At 41.1% G+C, this 8,019-nt stretch overlaps 1 long non-coding RNA gene across 2 annotated transcripts; it reads left to right on the top strand.

The window, feature by feature from the left end:
- Positions 1 to 520: 520 nt before the first annotated feature.
- On the top strand, positions 521 to 4,322 carry LOC124857311. 2 transcript variants are annotated; one of them, XR_007035566.1, is made up of 4 exons: positions 521 to 1,640; positions 3,593 to 3,708; positions 3,794 to 4,119; positions 4,187 to 4,322. It is a non-coding gene; the product is annotated as an uncharacterized LOC124857311 (long non-coding RNA). The 2 variants fall into 2 exon arrangements; XR_007035565.1 differs by lacking the exon at positions 521 to 1,640 and having other exon boundaries at positions 2,922 to 3,708.
- Positions 4,323 to 8,019: the final 3,697 nt, after the last annotated feature.

Here is an 8,019-nt window from a genome sequence, read left to right on the forward strand (position 1 = left end):
TTGTTTTTTCATCTATTTCAACAGCTCCTCACACGTGCAGTTGTTGTTCCACTCTCATTGCTGAAGTAGTTAGGAGGCCCCACCGGTAATCTGTGTTTCACTGCTTTGAAAACACTTCATTTCCTGTCCCACAGATGATTCAAATTTGAATCACATTGAATTTCCCTGTGTTTTCCTTATTCTCTGTCTGTCAAGTTTTCTGCTGAATCACTTGTGTAGTTACTGAATAACCTAGGCTGTTGTGTCCTTTGACCTCTAAAGGACGCCAGCCATAACACAGGGGTCAGAAGTCGAACGCCCTTTGGCCTTCTCTCTCCCTCCTTTGCTTTGTTGCTTGTCTTCCTCATCCTCCCTTTCATTTCATCTCCTTTTCTCATTCCCCATAAAGAGACGGTTTCACAGGGTGAATGTGGATGTGGTTTTTGTGGAAAAGGTAAAGAGGTATATTGAAGAAGATGTTGATGATCCGTGAGGTTGTTGTGTGTGTAACATGTGTGTCGGTGTGTGTGTTTGGTCTCACAAGGGCTGTCAGGGGTTAACCCCGTAAATGAACAGCTGAGAGCGGTGATTTAGTCTGTATAAAAGCAGTCCAACTGTCATAACAAAGAAGCTTTGACAGCAGGCCAATCGGAGACAATGAGGAGTCATTGGTCCCCTGGAGGCCTCCAGAGACCCCTTTGGACACATATACCACACACATATACACACACAGACAATGGGTAGTCAGCAGCAGTCTCTCAGAGGTCTTGTGAGGGTCCAGGGGCTAGACTGAGCTCAGTTGAAAAGAGCCAAGAGGCGTCCATGACAAAGCCCGGTAGGCGTCAGAGGCCTGTGTACCCCTTCCCTGGTACTCGGAACCTGACTGAGATTGATGTAAAGATGTAACATAGAAATACACACTGATCTTGTTTGTTCTGAATTAAAAAATATAGCTTAGCTTTCATTATGGCTTATTAGATCAATTTATTCTTAATAAAATTGCAGTGCCTTGCAAAAGCATTCATACCCATTGACCTTTTTAACATTTTGTCACATTACAACCACAACTGTGTTTTTGGGGGATTTCATATGATAGAACAACACAATATAGGACATAATGGATATAGCTCTGCCAGTATGTTTCGGTTCAATGTTCGCTGGAAGGTAACCCTCCGTTCCAGTCTCAAATCTTTTTCAGGCTTTAACAGGTTTTCTTCCAGGACTGCCCTGAATTTAGTTCTGTCCATCTGTCCATCAGTTCTGACAAGTTTCTATGTCTGAAGAGAGGTATTTCCACAGCATAATGTTGTCACCACCATGTAATGAGCAGTATTAGTTTTCTGCCAAGCAGCATATTTTTGACTGTAGGCCAGGACCAAGTTTGCTTTTGGTCTCATCTGACCAGTGCATCTTCTTCCAAAGTTTTGCCTAATCCCCTACATGATCTTTGGCTACGTTTGTTCCACGAAGGCTAGATTTGTAAAGTGAATAACAAATGTTGCAGTTAGATTCTCCTATCTCAGCTGTTGATCTCTGCAGCTCCTCCAGAGTGACCATCAGGATCTTGGCTTCTTCTCTGGTTAATGCTGTCCTCACCTGGATTGTCAGCTTAGATGGAATCCATGTACAACAGCTTTTTGTTGGATCTACAGTCAAACAAAGTAAGTTTCCATTCCTTTAATATCCACGTGTCAAATTTTTACATGGCACCTTTGCCCCACTGAACTACTGCTTCACTTTGGTAGCTTGAGTAAAGCCGCCATCCTAAGGTCCAGTCACAAAGTACCGAAATGGATTTTATACAGAATTAAACACAACCAGCACATTTTAATTTTGAAAATAAAAACGTCCTGGCTTTGGAAATTTTCTCTGTCTACTAAAACACTAAGCCAATATTTCTCAGACTTTTATTAAGTTCATACAGTTAAGTCTGACTCATTCTACATTTACTATTAGGGTGTGACTCACCTCATTCTTAAGCCCCCAATAACCACCAAGTGAATTATCTCAGAAATAACTAAAATTATCTCTGTCCTATTAGTGAAGCCTCAGTTTAAGGATCCCCTTCCCATTAGGATCTGATTATTCCTCCTTTTCTTCAGAGTCAAGAGGTGTACTAAGGAGAGTCCTCAGAATCACCCTCTGTCTCCCACACCCCTCCTATCCTCCACCCTGTTACCCATCCACCTACTGTGGCTTTGGGAGAGCTTTGCCAACAGTGACCACATACACTCATGCTGTTATAAAGACTGGAAAATTAGTGGCTAGAGTGTGCCTCTCATTCAGGAGGTAAAGCCACTGGACTAGGAAGACATATTTAAGAATTGCATTGTAAATTTGCTAATTCATCTAGTATGTCAAAGATAAAGTTAATAATTTACAATATCACTGTTTTTAGACAAACTTTATTTAAAGGGTGGTTAAAGAGTAGTCGTCTTGGAATCAGAAGATTGTGGGTTCGATTTCATCTTCCTCCTGCCATATGTCGATGTGCCCCTGGGCCAGGCACTTAACCTCACGTTGCCTACCGATCTGCGTATCAGTGTATGAATGTGTGAGCATTAGTGAGTGCGATTGGGTGAATGTGGCTCTAGTATGACCGGAAAGGCGCTATATAAGTTCAGTTCATTTACCATTTACCATTCTGATAACAAGCTATAAGTTTCTTTTGTTAGCTCCAACTGCTAATGGCTTGCATAGTAAAAAGTTTGTTGATTGAAATATGTTTGACTTTGAGTTGACTTATTTTTGTTAAGAAATTCTTATATTTTAAGAAATCATGTGAATTCATTCTGTGTGAGTGCAGAGTTTTGCTGTTTAATAATGCCAGAGCTAGGCTCATCCCTTTCAATTTTGTCCTAATACCACCGCCTTATTGGGCTGGTATTCACAGGACAACCCTTGACCAAAATATAATTTAATTAAATAACAAAGTATTAATATTAAACATTAAATAATATAGTCATATTCATGATCACAACACTGGGACCTTGATTTACAATTAAAATGCTGAATTTACTTTAATCTGAAAACTGGACTTTGGACCATTAAGGAGCAGTCCAGTTCCTTTTCTCCTTAGCCCAGGTAAGATGTTTCTGATGTCTCTGGTTCAGGAGTGGTCTGACATGAGGAATGCAACATTTGTAGCCCAGGCCGAGTATTCGTCTGTGTGAAGTGGCCCTTATGCATCGCCTGTAGCCTCAGTCAACTCCTTATGAAGCTCCCCCAAATTCTTTAAGAGATTTTACTTGACAATCCTCTCAAGGTTACAGTTCACCCTGTTGCTGATGCATCTTTTCCTTCCACAATTCTTCCTTCCACTCAATTTTCTGTCAATATGCTTGGATACAGAATTCTGTGAACAACCAACTTAGCAATGACCTTATGTGGCTTACCCTCCTTGTGAAGGGTGTCGATGACTGTCCTTCAGACATCTGTTCAGTCCAGCATTCTTCCCCATGATTGTGTAGCCAATGACCCAAACTGAGACAGTTTAAAGGCTCAGGAAACCTTTGCATGTGTTTTGAGTTAATTAGCTGATTAGTAACAGGCCACGAAGCTGAGTGCAGGTTTGTTGTGTGGTGTGGGTGTTGTGCTTCTCTTTCTCCACCAGGGTGCGACAGGCAGGTGCAGCTGCACAGGTGTTCTTCATCTGGAGCAATCAAAGAGGAGCTTCAAATACTGCTGAGACCTTGGAGGAGGCATCAGATTGTTGATTCAATTTGAGTGGTAATCAGACCAGCTAACCCTGCCCTGTTTTTGTCTCTGTCCTGAAATGCCAGCCTGGTAACCCTAGCTCTTTTTCCCTTTTGAGGTTCCTGTCAGCTGACCCCTGCTCAGGATTACCTACAAGGTTCTGTGTCACTTCCCGCTGGCTGACTGCAAGCCCTCGTCCTCGATAACCCGCCGTGGTTCCGCCTCCTAACAAGTTGGTAAATACTTCAATGAATTTACCACAGCCCAAGGATCTCCCTGGATCCACTGGACCAGATCAAATATTCATTCCTCGCTCTACGTGCCCTGCCTGTTCACAAGGCCTTACACCAACTGGAGAAACCTGCTCACGCCACACACCAACCTGCCAACCTCAGCCTCTGTGGTTTGCTCACTCCTCCCCAGCCTCAACGTAATAACCAAAAGGTAAGCATTACTGCGTCTTCACCAGTCAAGATCATTTACTGGACATTAATCCTTCTCTCTCTCATAGTGAGCTGATTCCAGAAACATGAAGGCTACGGAGTCCTGTTCCTGCCAGAAAACTCCATCTCAATAAACCTGCTAAAACCAATTTTGTTTCTGAGTTGTGCTGCACAAAATTACAATAAAGAAAGGCTTGGAATATATCACTCTATGTGTAATGATTCTATATATGAGTTCCACTTTCTGAGATGACTGGCAAACAAATTGCAATTTTATGCAATATTCCAATTTTAGATGTACCCATATATATATATATATATATATATATATATATATATATATATATATATGTATGTTTTAGAGACAGTTTCTGTTTTCAGTATAATTTTTACTCAGTATGTATTTAGTTTTAGTCAGTTTAAGGTCCTGATAATTATGTAATAACAATATATGAAGCTTTTTATGGAGCTTCACATTTTCTTTTAGTAAATCACATCTTTTTAGACATGTTCATCTCTTAAAGCCTTTAATTCAATTCAATTCAAAAATACTTTGTTGATCCCCGTGGGGAAATTAGAATTCCAGTACAACCCATCCAGATAGACATCATGACACAAGACATGGGGAGACGGGTCACCGAGGCTTTGCCTCCCACTCATAGGCGCTGCCCTCTCTAGATGAGGAAAGAGACCACATTAGGTAAGAAGAGAGGGGAAAAAAAATCATATTTCACACTTTATCCTTAGCAGGATCCAGTTTGAGATTGCAAAAAAAAACCTCAACACAAAGAGGCAACACATATACGAAACAACATCATGCAGGGGATCCGGTGAAGGCGGTGTGAAGGGATGCATATAGAGACATAGAGACTTTTCCCAGACAAGTAGTAATGCACAATTATCATTATACAACTAAGGCAAGTCAATAGTACCTTTCACTGCTTTATACCAAGGATGGTTGCTATTTTATACCATTTAGAAGATCCAGGAAGATTCTATTTTGGAACAGATAAGACATTTTTCTTTTAGATTGTTCCATTTTATTCTTTATATGGTGTACTCATTTTTGTGTAAGCGCGTCCTTTAATGTGCATTTTTGTATTACTAAACCTTGCTAGGCTGAGAAACTGTTGTTGGTTTTTTTTATCAACTCGAGCACATTTTGATTTTTGTTTCCTTTTGGTTTCTCTGTGCAAATAAAACTAAACTAGACCAATAATGTAATAGTTAAATGACTAACTGAAGATAGAGGTCTTTGTTTGGTGTCAAAACACTGATGATAGAGGTCAGTGAACTCTAAGAAGAAATATTGATTAAATGACTGTTTGTTGCAGGGGGATTCTGTGTCCATGCACAAACACACTTACAGCTTGCTACACAGGAGGAAACTCCAGCCGCAAAAAATGCCTGCAGAAAAACGGCGACAGAATAGTATCAGGGTAACAAGTTCTATTCAGTAATGCATGCAGTTATTCCATTGGGAGCAACAGAGCTGGTGGACCCTTGAGGCGTCTACATCGCTGCTGGCTCTCTCTTTCCTCAAATTTTAGGCTGTAACTTCCTCTGTTTTTAGTGACAGAAGCCACAACTATGCATGTGTTTATTCCTTAGCATCACTCACCAGTAAACTATTTCCTCACTACCAGGAAGAAAGTGAGAATATTGTGTTTGTGTGTGCATGGGAGGCTTATTTGTCAGCACTGACAGTTTCTGTTTCAGTATAGCTTTTACTCAGTTTACCATTAGGTGTTTTTTAACAATCTATTTTCCCCCCACCTGTATTTCTTCTACCACTACCATGTTCTATTACTGTCTTAAAGCTCACCAGCTCAGGGAGTGGCAGTTTTCTGAGCATTTAAATACTCAAGTTTATATTGTTTGTGCCTGCAGTTGATGATCAACTGTAATGACGCTTATTATGTATTTCACAATTCATAACTAAGCCAGCAGCACTAAGAAGGACTTTGAGACTGTTGAACTCTTCGGTGATCTGGTTTTATGAATCATGCGTGAATCATCATGCACCCAAGGGATCTAAAAGAGTTTGCGAACACTTTTTCTCACAAAATTAAAGTTCACTGAACTTTCAGTAAAGTGGATTACATGTACAGGTCCTTCTCAAAATATTAGCATATTGTGATAAAGTTCATTATTTTCCATAATGTCATGATGAAAATTTAACATTCATATATTTTAGATTCATTGCACACTAACTGAAATATTTCAGGTCTTTTATTGTCTTAATACGGATGATTTTGGCATACAGCTCATGAAAACCCAAAATTCCTATCTCACAAAATTAGCATATTTCATCCGACCAATAAAAGAAAAGTGTTTTTAATACAAAAAACGTCAACCTTCAAATAATCATGTACAGTTATGCACTCAATACTTGGTCGGGAATCCTTTGGCAGAAATGACAGCTTCAATGCGGCGTGGCATGGAGGCAATCAGCCTGTGGCACTGCTGAGGTCTTATGGAGGCCCAGGATGCTTCGATAGCGGCCTTTAGCTCATCCAGAGTGTTGGGTCTTGAGTCTCTCAACGTTCTCTTCACAATATCCCACAGATTCTCTATGGGGTTCAGGTCAGGAGAGTTGGCAGGCCAATTGAGCACAGTGATACCATGGTCAGTAAACCATTTACCAGTGGTTTTGGCACTGTGAGCAGGTGCCAGGTCGTGCTGAAAAATGAAATCTTCATCTCCATAAAGCTTTTCAGCAGATGGAAGCATGAAGTGCTCCAAAATCTCCTGATAGCTAGCTGCATTGACCCTGCCCTTGATAAAACACAGTGGACCAACACCAGCAGCTGACACGGCACCCCAGACCATCACTGACTGTGGGTACTTGACACTGGACTTCTGGCATTTCCTTCTCCCCAGTCTTCCTCCAGACTCTGGCACCTTGATTTCCGAATGACATGCAGAATTTGCTTTCATCCGAAAAAGTACTTTGGACCACTGAGCAACAGTCCAGTGCTGCTTCTCTGTAGCCCAGATCAGGCGCTTCTGCTGCTGTTTCTGGTTCAAAAGTGGCTTGACCTGGGGAATGCGGCACCTGTAGCCCATTTCCTGAACACGTTTGTGCACGGTGGCTCTGGATGTTTCTACTCCAGACTCAGTCCACTGCTTCCGCAGGTCCCCCAAGGTCTGGAATCGGCCCTTCTCCACAATCTTCCTCAGGGTCCGGTCACCTCTTCTCGTTGTGCAGCGTTTTCTGCCACACTTTTTCCTTCCCACAGACTTCCCACTGAGGTGCCTTGATACAGCACTCTGGGAACAGCCTATTTGTTCAGAAATGTCTTTCTGTGTCTTACCCTCTTGCTTGAGGGTGTCAATAGTGGCCTTCTGGACAGCAGTCAGGTCGGCAGTCTTACCAATGATTGGGGTTTTGAGTGATGAACCAGGCTGGGAGTTTTAAAGGCCTCAGGAATCTTTTGCAGGTGTTTAGAGTTAACTCGTTGATTCAGATGATTAGGTTCATAGCTCGTTTAGAGACCCTTTTAATGATATGCTAATTTTGTGAGATAGGAATTTTGGGTTTTCATGAGCTGTATGCCAAAATCATCCGTATTAAGACAATAAAAGACCTGAAATATTTCAGTTAGTGTGCAATGAATCTAAAATATATGAATGTTAAATTTTAATCATGACATTATGGAAAATAATGAACTTTATCACAATATGCTAATATTTTGAGAAGGACCTGTATGTGAGACCAATGTTTTTGGGACCACATTCAGCAACCTTATCAGACCCATTTATGAACATAGAAAGCCAGATATTTGCCATTAGCTGTAAATCCCTGTTGAAGTTTCTGATGCCTAAACCACAACAATAGTGAGAAAACAATGAGAAAAGCTTACAGCTCCACCTTGCATTTACCATGGGGTTGACTTCT

The sequence above is a fragment of the Girardinichthys multiradiatus genome, chromosome 20, assembly GCF_021462225.1.
Source record: "Girardinichthys multiradiatus isolate DD_20200921_A chromosome 20, DD_fGirMul_XY1, whole genome shotgun sequence".
Taxonomy (NCBI): Eukaryota; Metazoa; Chordata; class Actinopteri; order Cyprinodontiformes; family Goodeidae; genus Girardinichthys; species Girardinichthys multiradiatus.